Source organism: Urocampus carinirostris, chromosome 10, assembly GCF_059441175.1.
Source record: "Urocampus carinirostris isolate Australia breed hairy pipefish chromosome 10, RoL_Ucar_1.0, whole genome shotgun sequence".
NCBI classification, from domain to species: Eukaryota; Metazoa; Chordata; class Actinopteri; order Syngnathiformes; family Syngnathidae; genus Urocampus; species Urocampus carinirostris.
Genome location: NC_142358.1, coordinates 36,191,839 through 36,210,044, shown reverse-complemented (window position 1 = coordinate 36,210,044; position 18,206 = coordinate 36,191,839). Strand labels below are relative to the sequence as shown.

General features: G+C 41.6%; 1 protein-coding gene and 1 pseudogene across 2 annotated transcripts in view; one reads left to right on the top strand and one right to left on the bottom strand.

Moving 5' to 3' along the window:
- Positions 1-18,206, bottom strand: part of esamb (endothelial cell adhesion molecule b) — a 161,084-nt gene that overhangs the window by 136,959 nt on the left and 5,919 nt on the right. The window lies entirely within an intron of this gene.
- On the top strand, positions 5,222-5,311 carry LOC148358843 (U2 spliceosomal RNA; annotated as a pseudogene).

The window sequence follows — 18,206 nt, the reverse complement described above, 5'->3', positions numbered from 1 at the left end:
GCTGGATTTGAACCCACGCAGGAGGTTCCCATGACATGAACTGTGCCGCACAAGCGCTAACCACGCCATGTCATGGGAACCTGTTGTGGGTTCAAATCCAGCTCCAGACTTCCTGTGCGGAGTTTGTATGTTCTCCCCGTGCTTGCGTGGGTTTCCTCCGGGTACTCTGATTTCCTCCCACATTCCAAAGACATGCATGTCAGGTTGATATGCCGGTTCAAATTGTCCCTAGGTGTGAATGAGTGAGAGAGTTGTCCGTCTCTGTGTGCCCTGGCAACCAGCTCAGGGTATCCCCTGCCCACTGCCCAAAGATAACTGGGATGGGCTCCAGCACCCCCGCGACCCTACTGAGGATAAGCGGTGCAGATAATGGATGGATAGAGAGCGAGAGATCGAGGGATAGACAGGGCGACAGACAGACAGATAGCTAGATAGATAGCTAGATGGATAGCTAGATAGATAGCTAGCTAGCTAGATAGATAGCTAGATCAGGGGTGGCGAATAAGTTTGACACAAAGAGCCGACAGTTTTAAATGTGAGAGTCAAAGAGCCACACCACGCACTGACCAGCATTAGACGTAACCTACGCAGATGATTGGCAGTCAGTTATGTGTCCGGAGCAGCAAAAAAACAACAAATCTGCCAAATTCATTTCAAAATATTATTTATCATTTGTTATTAACTCTGATGGATTCACGTGTGTTTTAAGAGGGGAGATAACGAAACACGAAACGAGGCAAAGAGCCACAGTACAGTGGAACCTCGGTTTTCGAACGCCTCTCAGTTCGAACAAATCGGTTCTCGACCAAAAATTTCGAGAAATTCTTGCTTGAACGCAGGTACCCTAGGGTGCGATGCTGAGCGGCGTACGGTTGTAGATTGCCCCCACCCCTCGTGAAGAACTGCTATGACGTGCGCTCGCACTTCTTTTTGCTTTCGCTTTAGATATCGGTGAACGGAGTGTTTTAGCCCCTAACTATGCCTCTGAAGAAGGTCGGTAGAAGCAGCAAAGTTGCTACAGGTGAAAAAAGAAGAGTAGTGCGTACAACTATTGCATTTAAGAAAGAAATAATAGCAAAATATGAAGAAGGTGTGCGAGTTTCCCTTCTTTCGAGGGAATAAAGCATGGCTTCTGCAGGCCACCACAAAGGTAAGAAATCCTATTCATAATTCTTTTCTTTATCCTTTAACCGCTCACCACTTTTTGTGGAGACCCAGGTGCTAAATGACGTGTAAACGACCTGATTTTTTTAGTTGTACACGGTCATGTTAGCGTAATCTTTCGTACGGAAGATTACGCTAACGCGAACGTACGATTAGCCTGGGTTAGCTTCTTGTTTACGTTCATGGTAAGGAATCAGGGTGTTGGAACGGATTAAAACGATTTTACATTACTTTTAATGGGAAAAACGATTTTCTGTGATCGAACAAATCGGTTTTCGAACAGGGTTCTGGAACGGATTATGGTCGAGAACCGAGGTTCCACTGTATATAGAAAATATGATGAGGCAAAGAGCCGCATGTGGCTCTAGAGCCGCGTGTTCACCACCCCTGAGCTAGATAGATAGCTAGTTATATAGCTAGATAGATAGATATCCTCAAGGTCGTGCTTATAGACTGGCCTAAGTTGTAAATGCATCAGAAAACAAAAATATATATCGTGAATTCCGGACAATTATTAAAAGCCACATGCGCAATTTTAAGGTAAAAACTTTAACCATCAGACTTAAACAGCCATTTATACATTTTAAGAAAATCAGCGGGGAAATGTCTAGTATAGAAAACTAACACATTAGGCAGACACTCGTTTGCGGACTTTGTCTGCAGTTTTTAATTTGAATCAACTAGCGCAGCAGTCAATATCTATAAAATTGGCATTGAGCTATAAGAGCGAAACAAATTATTATCCAAAGTAAAACTCAATGGACTGTACTGACTAAAATTTAGAAGCCTGTACAATCACGACAGCCTGTATACATGCTGAGCCATGCGACTGATCTTAAGCTCTCCCATTCCTTGCGCAGATGACAAAGTGATAGAGAGGAGATGAAGTATTGCTCCTAAATTTACTTAATCCAGTCTGATTTGGAAAAATAATCATTTCTGACCATTGACCGTTATTTTCGAAGTTTCCATGACCATTGAAAAGAACTGGTTTCTGGATTACTGTAGTGCCTAATTTATCGTGGTTAATGCAGACCAGAACCCCCAACCATATTGCAAAAAGCAAGCCCTCCCTCCCCATTTTTAATATACGCCGATCACAGCAAATTTCGACAGGGGATAATGGATCATGGCCAGATGAAGTCCGTTCATTTTAGGCAGAAAGAACATACAAAACACCACACAAAACAGTCGCTTTGCCCGGGCTCTCAACAATAGACGGTTGGGAATAATGGAACGCGGCCATAAGAGTGCCGTTCAAGTTAGGTTTCATTGACCCGAATGAAAAAAAAAATTGTGCTTTGCCCACAAAAATAGTCGACCATCTTATTTCACAAATATAGTATTTTTAAAATATTTCGCTTGTTATTTAGGGAATAAAAAACCTAAATAAGCTAAATGATTTTAGTTTTTTTTTTCACAAAAATTTGTATGATTACGTATAAAAATATATTATAATATTATATTTTTTCAATATAATATTTTTTACATATAAAAACATGAAAAATAATTCAGATTCAGATCTACTTTATTGTCATTCTAGTACACGTGTATACAGAACGAAATGTCGATACATCTGACCCGCACAGTTTCCTTGAATCTACAGATATAAATAAAATGTTGTATTGAGTTGGAATATTGAAGTACTAATAATATACTAAATAATTATGGCTATGTATAGTATTTTACAGTAGTGCAAAGAGTGCAAGAGGAGCAGCTCACCAGATGTGCAAAACGGGCAGTCAGGTAAACAAGTCACTATACAATAACAAGAACACTGTAGTACGATAGTGCAGAGGAGAACAGATGTGCAAGGAGTGGCTAGCTATAAAAAACTGCCAGTAGTGCAAAAAAGTCAAACAAAACCAACAGATGTACAGATTAGCAGCAGTTTAGACTTACTATGTGTTTGATTGACACATATTTAGGACAATATTTATCTTTATTTCTATTATGTAAGTCAGGAAGTAAAATACAGGCGTAAGTAGATCACAACTGTGTTGGTTATTAAAAGAATATCAGGAACATTTATGAGGAACTACAAAAAAAACATCACATCTCCACAATTCAGCGTGACATTCTGCCGTTTTTAGTTTTTGCAAATGCATTCAGCAATTAACTGCAAACGTGACGTGGTGGGACTCCGCATTAATTCGGTAAAGAGAGCGTTTCTTTGCCTCGGGCTGTGACACTTTTTAGTTGCAAATGACTTAACTGATGATAGAATCTAGTGGAACGCTAATCAGCAATTAAAGATGGAATTCTGGCCGGAGATGCCTCCTCTAATTTTAGCTTTAGCTACTGGGCTATTATTTACTTAAGTTAAATTCTTAGTTTTGGTTTGTAAATGATAAAAAAAATGAATATAAGCATCCAGAACCCTTTTGCAGTGTCTATGGGTCCCAACAGAGATCTATGGGTCCCCAAAATTTAGTGTTACCGGGGTTGAAAATGTAAATCGGCGACAAATATATAATAAAAATCTATATATTCATCTCATCAGCTGCACCGCTTATCCTCAGTAGGGTCGCGGGGGTGCTGGAGCCCATCCCAGCCATCATCGGGCAGTGGGCAGGGGACACCCTGGACTGGTTGCCAGCCAATCGCAGGGCACACGGGGACGGACAACTCACTCGCACCTAGGGACAATTTGGACCGGCCAATTCACCTGAAATGCATGTTTTTGGAATGTGGGAGGAAACCGGAGTGCCCGGAGGAAACCCACGCAAGCACGGGGAGAACATACAAACTCCGCACAGTAAGGCCGGGAGCTGGATTTGAACCCACGTAGGAGGTTCCCACGACCTCAGAACTGTGCCGCACACGCGCTAACCACTGCGCCGCCGTGCTGCCCTTAAAAATCTATATATTCATTCAGTTTTAATCAACACAGTTTATTGGTAATACAAATCAGTTATCACTTCAAGATTTTTTAGTTCACAACAATATTGTACATTACACAAAAGAATATTGCTGAAATATTAATCTATATATTCATGCAGTTTTAATCATCACAGTTAATTGGTAATACAAAGCAAGTTATCACTTCTGATATCTACAACGAGCTGCCAAAGAAATCAAAGCCAGCAGAGAAGCTTACCACGTGTTGTGTTGTGACTCATTCATTTGCAGCGACTGTTATAAAAACCTCATCATCCAGTCCAGCGTGAATGTGGATCTTTGGTGGGACAGGTACACCACGGTTACACAAATACCGTAAATTCCGGACTATAAGCCGCTACTTTTTCCCCAAATGTTCAGCCCTGCGGCTTATTCAGTGAAGCGGCTAATTTATGGAATTTTACTAACGACCACCAGCGGCGCAGGAGTTTAAGGGGTAAGATTAAGACCAGTAGAATATGAGCGCCAAGAAAGACTGCAATCTCTAAGTTTTAGCATATATTTTCTGTAAATTTAAGGTATGTTCCGACACATAGGAAGATGTCCTTGAAGGTGATAGTTATGAGAAAGAAGTTGAAGACGATCTTCCATGAATTTCACATTTACGGGAAGCTCTTTCTTCACAGGTATGTTTGATACATTGCGAGCGTGATCCTGGGATGAAAAGTTATATTATTATTATTAAAGCTTTGAAAACTCTCTCGGTGTACCGTCTTTCTTCGTAAATATGTGTAACCATGTATAATATGTATTTGCAACTGTAAATTTTTGTAATGTATTTATTTTAGAGATTTATTCTGTTATGTGTTCTACGGACGAATCAAAAATAAGGGGCGGAGCAAACGCGGGCTGATGGGAAATATGGTAAAGCTGAGTTACCGGTAGATCCGTCTGATGTCACAGCGGACAATAGAAGATATATATTTTTCCCACCCTTAACTTTGGAAATATACATTTTGTTTCCTTTGATTACTTTCAACGAGACCTCGACTGTACAAGTCTGCATCATACCTTAATTATGGGTATCATTTTGTTTTTGAGATGTCAACTGTGGTTCTGGATTTGTGTACTATATATAAAATGAATCGATTTTGAACCAACTGTGGTTCTGGATGTGTCGGCATGTGTTGGTCAGGACTCTTCATTTCGAATAATGTTTGATTTTTGCGATCCGGAGATGGAATAAGAGCTCGCTCTGTCCACTCCACGCATCGGCCCGGTATTGCAGTACCTCCGGGAACGGTGCATTCGCACTGATCGCTGCATGGCTCTGTGGCTAGGACCTTGACTCGGCCTCTTGGCTGAGAGCAAGTGTCTCAGCCCCTTGGTTATGTAGCGTATTATGATTTGACCGATAATGGATAATTGATAAAGAATATAGAACAATAAACCTTACAAAATCCCCCCCCCCCCTACAATTGTGGAACATACAGCCTGACCCAGGATAACATTTTGACTGTATCGCAAGCTTCACTGCGGGTGCCCGCGGCTTATGCATGGGTGCGGCTTGTGTAAGTACAAAAGTGTCAAATCACTCAAAAAGTGGTGGGTGCGGCTTATAATCAGGTGCGCTCTATAGTCCAGAATTTACAGTAAACATGACTTGATTTGACTTGACTCTTTTGGATATTAAAAAAAAATGTTGTGCGAGTCGTGGTGTGGCACACGGATTGACAAGGAAATTTGAAAATGGCTCTCTGCACCAAAAAGGTTGCAGACCCCTGCTCTAGACTGTCCCCCTAGCAGGGTCTCATGAAATACTCTTCTAACTAAGCAATCTCGTCGTTTTTTTCACCATGTTTGTGAGCATTATTAGCATTTTCTGCCAGCAATCAGCATCTGGAACCTCAGCAGGAGTCTCGGTGTTAGTGTGGTCAATTAGACGCCCACACTAAGGTATGTGTCAGCCTAACAAATGCAGCCGAGCGCAAGAGCGTCAGGGGAATAATTCGCCGAGACGGACCGAGCTCGATAAAGTGACGGAGAAGATGTACGGCCTGCCGTTTTCGTCTCGGCACGAGATTGTGTCGTTGACAGGAAAGAATAATGGGAGTCATGTTATATTTAAATGGCGCTTAAAATAAGCTATTAGGGGGCAGGGGTGAGGTAAACAGATTCAGATTCAGATTCAGATTCAGATTCAGATCTACTTTATTGTCATTCTAGTACACGTGTATACAGAACGAAATGTCGATGGATCTGACTCCCACAGTTTCCCTCAGTGTCCTTCAGTGTACAGATATAAATAAAGCTGTATTGTGTTATTTACCATAGAGCCGATAGTGCAAGAAGAGACGCTAACCAGATGTGCAAGATGGGCAGTCAGGTTAACAAGTCAGGTACACAGTACCATTGTATTGTAAACAATAACACTGTAAGTAATAACACTGTAAGTAACAATAGTGCAGAGATCAAATGTGCAAGGAGTGGCAAGCTATAAAAAAAACTGCCACTAGTGCAAAAGTCAAATTAGCAGCCGTTTAGATTTAAGTTAACTATATGTTAGATTGACCATTTAACAGTCTAATGGCCAGGGGGACTAGACTATTGCGGAGCCTGGTGGTCCTGCACCGCACACTGCAGTACCTCTTCCCAGAGGCTAGCAGAGTGAATAGTCCATGATGGGGGTGAGAGGGGTCCCCGGTAATGTTCTTAGCATGGGATAAGCAGCGCTTCTGGCCAATGTCCTGAATGGAGGGAAGTGTAGTCCCGATTATTTTCTCCGCTGTCCTCGTTACCCTCCTCACACTACCCCAGTCGGTAGCGCTGCAGCCTCCACACCACACAGAGATACAGCTGGTCAGGATACTCTCTATGGTGCCCCTGTAGAATGTGATGAGGGATGGTGGGGGCAGGTGGGCTCTCCTCATCCTCCGCAGGAAGTACAGGCGCTGCTGTGCCCTCTTAACCAGAGATGCAGTGTTCACGGACCAGGTGAGTTTGTTTGTGATGTGCACCCCTAGGAACTTGATACTGCTGACAACCTCCACAGCCTTGTTGTTGATGCAAAGTGGGGCATGGTTGGGCTGGTTTTTCCTAAAGTCGACAATGATCTCTTTAGTCTTGTCAACATTCAGGACCAGGCTGTTGTCCTTGCACCAGCCCACCATCTGCTCCACTTCCTCTCTGTAGGCCAGGTCGTTGTCATCCCTGATGAGGCCCACCACCGTTGTGTCGTCAGCATACTTCACGATGTGGTTTGTGGCGGACCTAGGGGCGCAGTCGTGTGTCATCAAGGTGAACAGCAAGGGGCTTAGGACGCAGCCTTGGGGGGAGCCCGTGCTGAGGTAGATGACATCTGAACTGTTCTGACCTATCCGCACAGATTGGGGTCTGTCACAGAGGAAGTCCAGCAGCCAGTTCCGCAGGGGGGTGTTGAAACCCAGAAGCCCCATTTTGTCTACCAGATGTTGTGGGATGATGGTGTTGAATGCTGAACTGAAGTCCAGGAACAGCATCCGCACATGGGTGTTCTTCTCCTCTAGGTGTGTCAGGCTCAGGTGAAGCGCAGAGGAGATGGCATCCCTGGTGGAGCGGTTTGTCCTGTAGGCAAACTGAAAGGGGTCGAATGAAGAGGGGAGACTGGAGGTGATGTGCTCTTTAACCAGTCTCTCGAAGCACTTCATTATGATAGGAGTCAGTGCAACGGGCCGGTAATCGTTGAGTGATAAGATCTGGGTTTTCTTTGGCACTGGGATGATGTTGGCAAATTTGAAGCATGATGGTACTTTGGCTTGGTCTAGCGAGGTGTTGAAAATGTCTGTTAGTACACAAGCCAGCTGATCGGCGCACTCCCTAAGTACCCGCCCCGGAATGTTGTCCGGGCCTGGAGCCTTCCTTGTGTTGACCCTTCTCAGGGTCTTCCTCACGTCAGATGAGTCCAGGTGGAGTGCTCTTTCGTCCTGATTTGGAGCCGCTTTCACTGCAGGGGTGCTGTTTTGTGCCTCGAACCTACCAAAGAAATTGTTGAGGTCATTCAGAAAGTCCATGCTAGTGTTCTGCACTGGGGTGGTGTTTGGCTTGTAACTGGTGATGGCCTGGATGCCTTTCCACATATCCCTGGTGTTGGTTGTGCTGAGGAAACGTTCCTGAATCTTTTGACTGTACGTTCGCTTTGCTAGTCTGATGGCACGGTTCAGGTTAGCCCTCGCTGATAACAGCGCCTCCTTGTCACCAGATCTAAAGGCAAGGTTACGTACTTTTAGTTGATTGCGTATTTCAGCAGTCATCCAGGGCTTCTGATTGGCCCGGGTGCATATAGTTTTGTTATTGCTGACGTCTTCTGCGCATTTACTGATGTAGGCTGACACAGAAATGGCGTACTCATCTATATTTATTTTGTTGTTGTAAGTGGCAGCCGATTTAAACATGTCCCAATCAGTGCACTCAAAGCAGTCCTGTAGTGCCTCCATAGCCCCCTCAGACCACACCCTCACCTGCTTCACTGTTGGTCTTTCTCTTGTTAGCAGGGGCTTGTATGCAGGAATTAGCATAACAGAAAGGTGATCTGATGAGCCTAGGTGGGGGCGGGGGGCTGCTTTATATGCACCTTTGATGTTTGTGTAGGCCAGGTCTAAACAGGTGGCTCGGCGAGAATAATACGCGTTGTTCTTGTTGAGTTGTGTTCCGAGCGCACTAAATACTAGGTTGCTGTTTTTTCCCAAAGTAAAAACAATCGCTGGACTCAAAATGTGGTTAGTTTCTAGTGAGGCGCGGTCAGATTTACCATTAAATGACCCTAAATCGAGTGTCAGGAACCCTTTTGACCCAAAGACTCATAAAACCAAAAATATTAAAAACAATTTTTAAAAAGAGCCATATAAAACCAGGTATTTGTAAACAAAAGTCAACAAAACCGCCAAACCCAAACAGAAGTCTTCAGCACATTTTATTTCACTCTGTCATTTGAAGATTTGATCAAATACCAGAGCCCGTGTACTACGTCAATATATATATATATATATATATATATATATATATATATATATATATATATACAAACTTAAAATTTCTCTCCCTCCCTCAGTTAATTAAGACAATTGCATCTTATTTTGACCGGCATTTTTCTCCTAAATAATGGTTCCAAAACGAGGTGCAAGCAAAGTCCTTTCTTAAAAATGTCACAAAATACTGCAAACGATAAGTCCAGGGATCTATCAGCGTAAAAACAGATATAATGATGATAAAACATACATTTGGAGACTGTATATCTGGCCACATTGCGATTAAATCGGTCACACTGTCAATACTTGCTGCTGCTTTTTGGAAAAAAAAAAAAAGAGTACATTATTTGAGTTTAAAATACTGTATTTTTTGCACAATAAAGCACACCCCGCTAAAAAAGTCATATTTTGCATACATATGGCGCACCGGGCTATAAGGCACATCCAGTTGAGACTATAGTAAGAGGTGCCGTGTTCAATAACATATAACCGTTGGGGTCTTTATACACTTATATTATACACAAAATTTTGTGAAATGATTGATCAGTCGATGAGTTTCGCTGACCAAAACCGCACAACATTGTACGCAACGGAAATTAAACCCTGGTCACGGCAGTGAGAGAGCCGACACCTTAAAAGGCCCACCGGGTTATAAAGTGTCTGCCATTGAAGCACTGCTTGAAGGTACAGTAGATGGTTTCAAAATTGTATATTTCTAGCTTTCAGTGTTTTGATTTTCATCACTGACACAATTAGGTAACTATTGTTGTAAAGGTCCTTTTTTTAAATATATTTTGGGAACAAACCTTTCTTAGTATGTGGCTATTTCAAAGTCAAGTCATGTTTATTTGTATAGCCCTTTATCACAAGGAGTCTCAAAAGGCTGCACAGACCAAATACTATTGCAAACTAGACTATTAATTACACTATCCCCTTACATTTACTCCACTATTTAACAAAGTTTTGTAGGAAAAGACATCAAAGACATCAAAGACATCATAGCAAGAATCGATAACATGTCTTTAGTCATTGCTCACTGCGGGCAGAAAAGGCACGTAAACATAGATGACAGACAGGACCTGAGATTATCAATAGTCAAGTCATGTTTACAGTAATCCCTCGGTTATCGCGGTTAATGGGGACCAAAAACCACCCGCGAAAAGTGAAAATCCGCGAAGTAGCGACGCCCCTTCAAAAATGCTTTTTTTTTTTTAATTTTTTTTTTAATTATTATTATTTTTTAGACCCGGTTAATGGGGACCAAAACCACCCGCAAAAAGTCAAAATCTGCGAAGTAGCGATGCCCCTTCAAAAATGCTTAAAAAAAAAAAAAAACGTATTATTTTTTTTTTTTTATAATTTCATTATTTTATTTTTTTAGACCCGCGAAGCTCTGAACCCGCCAACGTGGAACCGCGAAGTAGCAAGGTCCCACTGTATTTGTGACGCCCTTCATCACAAAGAGTCTCAAGGGGCTGCACAGACCACAGATTATTGCAAACTACAGACTATTATGACACCATCCCCTGATCTAAAACCTTCATGAAGGCAAGGAAAAACTCAAAAACCTCAACATGAGGTTGAAGAAACCTTGAGAAGGGACCACACATGAGGTAATCCCCTTTCCAGGATTACCAGGCTGCAAATGTTGCAATAAAAAACAATAAATAGATATTGTAAACATGAAATATAGGTCATTCATAAGCTATAGAATAGAAGAGTGTTTTAAGCTTAGATTTAAACATTTCCACTGAGGTTGCAGATCAAATCTCAGAGTTTAGGGGGTATATACAGTAGTTGAAGTAATTTTTTTCTTGATTTAGCCTCCGATGAGCAGGTAGTTGTCTTGCATGGCTGACGCTGCTATCGGTGTGTGAGTGTGTGTGAATGGGTAAGTGTGAAACACATTGTAAAGCGTTTTGGGAGGTCTTCAGTGACTTGAAATGCAGACCATTTACTTTGAAATTCCTGGCCAATTAGGCATTTCCGGGGGCGCCTCATAGTCCGGAAAAACAGTCTTTATTTAATGCTCCAATTTGAAATAAATTCTTCCACAGCTCCAGACTTTCTGTGCGGAGTTTGTATGTTCTCCCCGTGCTTGCGTGGGTTTCCTCCGGGCACTCCGGTTTCCTCCCACGTTCCAAAAACATGCATTTCAGGTGAATTGGCCGGTCCAAATTTTCCATAGGTGTGAATGAGCGAATGAGTTGTCTGTCCCTGTGTGCCCTGCGATTGGCTGGCAACCAGTTCAGGGTGTCCCCTGCCCACTGCCTGGAGATGGCTGGGATGGGCTCCAGCCTCCCCGCGACCCTAATGAGGATAAGCGGTACGGCTAATGAGATGAGATGAGACATGGAATGAACTCGCGTCCAAACGGTAACAATCATGTCAAACAGCATCCCGTCGGGGACACGGTTCCTTCCACCATGAGGCTAATTTTCGACTTCGGCTAATGAAGCGCCCCTTGATGAGATGAGATGACCCTGGCCATGCGATTTTCTTCCGCCGGGCGGGCAAACAAACGTCCCCCAACCATCACTGAGTGGCTCAGTTGAGGACACGGCTATATCTTAATAGCCGAGGTTGAAAACGGCAAGAGATAGGGTCACCTTGTCGTCCTAGGCCCGCTTTCAGTCCTGTGACGTAGCCGGCATATGCTTCGGCGTAATCGAGGACTATGAGACATCTTAGAGATGTCTCGAGCTTTGAGTCTGAGTATCATAAGTTTGGTTTACAGGCTAATTCGCTATGGGTGTCAGGGTTTTTGATTAGCGGAGTTGCTGTCGAGCCGGCACAGATTTTTGAGCGTGGAAAGGAAATGCAAACTGAAATTGGATTCCCGTTATCAGAGAAAGGGGTTTGCCTAGATATATATATATATATATATTTATATATATATCATAGATCTATCATAGATCTATCATAGATCGATCGATAGCGATAGATAGATAGATAGATAGATAGATAGATAGAGATAGATAGATAGATAGATAGATAGATAGATAGATAGATAGATAGATAGATAGATAGATCATAGAAATATGACCAAATATTATGTAAAACTATGCACAAAATGACTTAAAAGAAGGGGGAATAGAACAAAAAAGAAAAAAATACCAAAATGAAAAAGTAGTGAAAAGCTGGGAAAAAAAGAAACAAAAGGAAGAGAAAAAAAGAAGGATTTTTTTTAGAAAAAAGCCAGAAAAAAAGAAAAGAAAGAAACGTAGGAAAAAAGTAAATGGAGAACAAAAAGAAAAAAGTAACAGCTCGGAAAAAATAAACACAATGAGACTTTTTTTAAAGAGAATAAAAAAAATAGAAAAAAAACACGGAAAAAAGACATGTTGGACATGTCTCATCTCATCTCATCTCATCAGCTGTACCGCTTATCCTCATTAGGGTCGCGGGGGGGCTGGAGCCCATCCCAGCCATCTCCGGGCAGTGGGCAGGGGACACCCTGAACTGGTTGCCAGCCAATCGCAGGGCACACAGGGACAGACAACTCATTCGCTCATTCACACCTAGGGACAATTTGGACCGGCCAATTCACCTGAAATGATATATCATAGAAATATGACCAAATATTATGTAAAACTATGCACAAAATGACTTAAAAGAAGGGGGAATAGAACAAAAAAGAAAAAAATAGCAAAATGAAAAAGTAGTGAAAAGCTGGGAAAAAAAGAAACAAAAGGAAGAGAAAAAAAGAAGGAATTTTTTTAGAAAAAAGCCAGAAAAAAAGAAAAGAAAGAAACGTAGGAAAAAAGTAAATGGAGAACAAAAAGAAAAAAGTAACAGCTCGGAAAAAATAAACACAATGGGACTTTTTTTAAAGAGAATAAAAAAAAATAGAAAAAAAACACGGAAAAAAGACATGTTGGACATGTTTGATAATTAATTATCTTGCCACACTTGGGAATATGGTTGCTCACTGTTGTTTCAAGCGTTGCTCACCGACTTTGTGTGAATGCTCAGAACCGTGGAAAATTAGAGGAAACATTGGTCCTAACCCTAGCCCCAAACCACTAACCCTAATCCCCAATCCTAAACCTTACTAAACCCTAACCCCAAAATACTTCTTTAACATGTTATTTCAACCAGTTTTTTCTTGGTGGGATAGCTAATGTTTGGGATGCAGATCTCAAACTAAAGTTGGGTTCTAATCTTAACCCCTAATCCTAAACCTTAATAAACCTCAACCTCAAAAGACTAAATACAGACATCTTTCGGATGAAATCTTGATTTCTATACGTCATTTCAATCAGTTTTTGCTCACTTGGAAATCCATTGTTTTGGGATGCAAATCCGAAACTAAATTTGGGTTCTAACCCTTACCCTAGCCACAAACCACTAACTCTAATCCCTAATCCTAAACCTTACTAAACCCTAACCCCAAAATACTACTTTAACACTTTATATCAACCAGTTTTTGCTTGATGGGCTAGCTATTGTTTGAGATGCAGATCTCAAACTAAAAGTAGGTCCAACCCTAACCCTAGCCCCAGACCGCCAATCTAATCCCTAATCCGAAGCCTTACTTAACCCTTAACCCAAAAGACTTCTTTAACACGTTATTTCAACCAGTTTTTGCTTGGTGGGATGGCTATTGTTTGGGAGGCAAATCCCAAACTAAATTTGGGTCCTAACCCAAGCCCTAGCCCCAAACCACTAGCTCTAATCCCTAATCCGAAACCTTACTTAACCCTAACCCCAAAATACTTCTTTAACACTTTATTTCAACCAGTCTTTGCTTGATGGGATAGCTGTTGTTTGAGATGCAGGTCTCAAACTAAATTTGGGTCCTAACCCAAGCCCCAAACCACAAATCTAATCTGAAACCTTACTAAACCCTAAGCCCAAAAGACTTCTTTAACATGTTATTTTAACCAGTTTTTGCTTGGTGGGATGGCTATTGTTTGGGAGGCAAATCCCAAACAAAATTTGGGTCCTAACCCAAACCCAAGCCCCAAACCACTAATCTAATCTGAAACCTTACTAAACCCTAAACCCAAAAGACTTCTTTAACATGTTATTTCAACCAGTCTTTGCTTGGTCGAATAGCCATTGTTTGGGATTTAGATCCCAAACTAAAATGGGGTTTTTAAGGGTTATTGATCTATCTTCGTTATTCATTATCCATTATCCGTTACCGGTCAGTTCATAATACGCTACAAAGCCTAGGAGCCGGGACACTTACTCTCAGCCAAAAGGCCAAGCTAAGGTCCTAGCCCTAAAGCCTACCTACTTTGATTCCCGCGAACCACAGCCATGTGGTTCTAAATCTAACCCCCAATCCTAAACCTTACTAAACCCTAACCCCAAAAGACTTCTTTAACATGTAATTTCAACCTGTTTTTGCTCAGGGGGAAATCCATTGTTTGCGATGCAAATCCCAAACTAAATTTGGGTTGTAACCCTAACTCTAGCCCCAAACTACTAATCTAATCCCTAATCTGAAACCTTACTTAACCGTAAACCCAAAAGACTTCTTTAACACGTCATATCAACCAGTTTTTGCTTGATGGGATAGCTATTGTTTAAGATGCAAATCTTAAACTAAAATTGGGTCCTAACCCTAGCCCCAAACCACTAATCGAATCCCTAATCCGAAGCTTTACCTAGCCCTAAACCCAAAAAACCTCTTTAACATGTTATTTCAACCAGATTTTTCTTGGTAGGATAGCTTTTGTTTGGGATGCAAATCTCCAAATAAAATTGGGTTCTGACCCTAGTTTTCACCCAATAACCCTAATGCCTGATCCTTACCCTTACCCCCAACCCAATTAACATACAACCTGATCCTAACCCTTCCCCTTATCCCTAAATCCCAACTCTAACCCATAAGAACTGCTGTCAAATTTTGGGCAAAGAGCAGTTTTCCTTCAGCAAATTGGACCGATAAATCATCAGACCCATTCCTCGGCGCAACTGCGGTTAAAATGCTCCAAGAACAAACAAGAACCGAAGACTATCACAGCCGAGAGAGAACCGAGTCCTCGTCCGCGATAGCGCTTCACTAAATCCAAAAGCACAAAACGACGCGGCGCTCTCTTGACTCACACGACTTTGAGGAGCCTTCGGGGCTTCTGTGAGAAGTGCCTGAATTATAAACCGTACTCGCCGCCTCCGAGAAAGAGGGCCAAGATTTATCATATTTAATTTGTGCAAATGTTTCACGTTCGCTCGGCGAGGCAATATCACTTTGGTCTGCTAAATGCAACTCTTAAAACTATCACCTCGTCGGATGGTATCGACAAAGGGGTGTGTGATACTGGGGATTTTGGTATCGATCCAAATCCGAGTAAATAGGATAGAATAGAATAGAATATGCCTTTATTGTCATTGTTACAACATGGGATATGCTGTGACAACGAAATTGGACGACTCCAGTTCCACATTTACAGTGAGGATAAGGAAACAAAGAGATAAAGGAACAAAGAACTAACTGTCTTTGATGTAAGTAGGCTGGGGGTGATGAGGGGGGTGAGGGACAAACAGAGTTGGTGGATACAACCGGAATGTTTGCTGTTTGAGCTTACATTACACATAGTCTAGTGTTTTTCCCGAATTGTTCAGTCCACATATTGAATGGATTTGGGAGTACAGTCCATAAACATGCCCGATTAAAGTCGCCGTCGACGATAAAAGCTCCGTTGGGGTGTGCAAGCTGCTGTTTAATGATAGCACGGGCAGGAGATTTAGCGCTATGCTAACGTTAGCATCCGGTGAAACGGTTAGCGGTGGAAAGTAAATACAGTGTACTATCGATCGATCCCTATCCAATACCAATAATTTTGCTTTAAAATGTCATTATCATTGAATTTTGAAACCTCTTCCCTCCTTGAGTTAGTTTATAATGACACTGAAAAATAACACAAAAGATTTTAGTCACTTAAATTTACTTTTTTTTTTCAATAACCATTCAAACATTAACGGTATCAAAATAAATATTTTCATTATAACTGTTTCTGAACAAAATACAGAAACGGAAATACAATTTGAGTAATAATCTTGTCTCTTTTAATCATGCATTCACAAAGCCCAACTGAGTTTAAAGAGCCTTTGTAAATGTATGCTCGTCCTCGCACTTACCGTATTTTCCGCACTATAAGGCGCACCTAAAAGCCTTTATTTTTTTCAAAAGCTGACCATGCGCCTTATAATACAGTGCGCCTTATTTATGGATCAATATTAAGTCGCAAAGTCAGCCGCTGATTAGATTTTCCCCCTAACGCGAAGTATGCTGGGATTTATTTACCGGCGTTTCATTGGCTAACCAATGTGTCAATCATCATTTGAATCGATCACTATTGGCTAAAGTTATTCGGAGGTTTATCATTTACAGGCTGGCATAGGCTAACGGGGCAAAACAAAGCCTGCAATTGGCCGAAAAAGATGAATGTGAATAGCAAGTCTGGTTGTCTACAGCATAGAGGAATACCATTCTGTATTTGTAAATATTTTACTCTCCTGGATTTACTAAACTCACGGATATAAGAGGACCATGGTTGCACATTATTATTGAACACAACAACTGCAGTGAGCTACTCCGGCTATATATTTTCCCTGTATCTTGTTTCAGACTGAACTCGATGTTTCAGTGATAAGCGGTGCAGATAATGGATGGAATGGAGTGTCTATTTTTAAATTAAACTCAATTCCAAGTGTTTATTGTCATATGCACAGTAAAGTTGCGAGCGAAAAAGAAAATAGAAACTAACGAATGGATGGCATTTCTTGAATCCCAAGACTTTAACCTTCCGAATGATATTTGGAACGATGCATTTGAGTGACATCGTACGGACACCGCATCCGCACGTGTCTACGACACGTGTTTGCTTCTTTGCAAGCTTTCGGCATGTTAAGGGGGTAATAAGTTGGACTGAACTATCTGACTGTTTTGTCGACATTCCCATTGTAGCGCCTTATAATCCGGTGCGTCTTATGTATGTTAAATATAGGACCAAAAACTATTTTTTTCGGGGTGCGCCCTATAACCCGGTGCGCCTTATAGTGCGGAAAATACAGTATTTTGTTAGTGTAGCGTAAAATTAATATTTCAAATACAGGCATGAAAACCAGAAAAGATTAAAAAAAACAATCTATTCGAGCACGTCTAAGAAATGCACGTACATGAACGCGCATCATGAATAAGCTGACTGAGGCTGCGATCGTGACTTTGAGCCAGGAGATGGCGGCAGAGAGTAACAGTTTTGAATTCCGAAATACACTGTATCATAGTAAACATTACAACCGTACCCAGGGTTCTTTCACCTTTTTTATAGCCAAATTCAAGCACTTTTTAAAGGACTTTCAAAGCTAATTTCCCAGTATCATTAGAAGAAGAAATCCAGGGCAGATCAAAAGGACAGTTTTTTTTTTTCATCCGACTTTGATCAAGAAAATAAGTTGCTATCTTGCTGCTAGATCGAGACATAAACTGCCACAATGTCAAGCATTTACAAGCACATCACCTAAAAGACAAGCTCTTTTCAAACATTGAAAAAAACTGAATTTCAAAATTATAATGCAAGTATAATCTTACGATCTGATAAAAACATTATCATAGAAACGGTTATAATAGAAAGACAATATCGATCTCCTAACGATTATTAGAATAATAATAGGGGTCGGAAACGAGTCGTAAGCCAGGAAAGGAGGGTAGACGTGGTCGGGGACAAAAGAGGTCGAAAGCCGGGACGGGAGAGTAGACGTGGTCAGGATCAAAAACGGGTCAAAGCCGGGGGACAGACGGAAGCAAAAAAAAGGTGGGAGTCAGGGTCGAAAAAGGCTCGCCTAGTGTTAACTGAGGTTCGCAGACGGACTGACAACAGGTGACAGAAAGGAGTGGGTTTGAATAGGGAAAGGGAGCCAATCAGAGTCCGAGGCAGTTGGCGCCAAAGGAGCGGGCACAGGTGCAACACATCGGTAATCATGACAATTCTATCATCTATATACAATTATCTCTTTCAAATCTGAATGTATTTCTATGTGTAGAGCTTCTGACTTCCTCATCGATCGACAAGATTTTGCATCTACTCTCACAAGGTTAGCGTCTTCGGACACCTTGATGCCAATAGTATAACTGTGGTATAATCATCGAGATCCTTTTCTACTGTCTTTTGAGATGAGTTTGCATCAAAGGGAGAAATGGTACAACTTTGCTTTCAAGAATAGCGACTAGAGCATAGGTGTCAA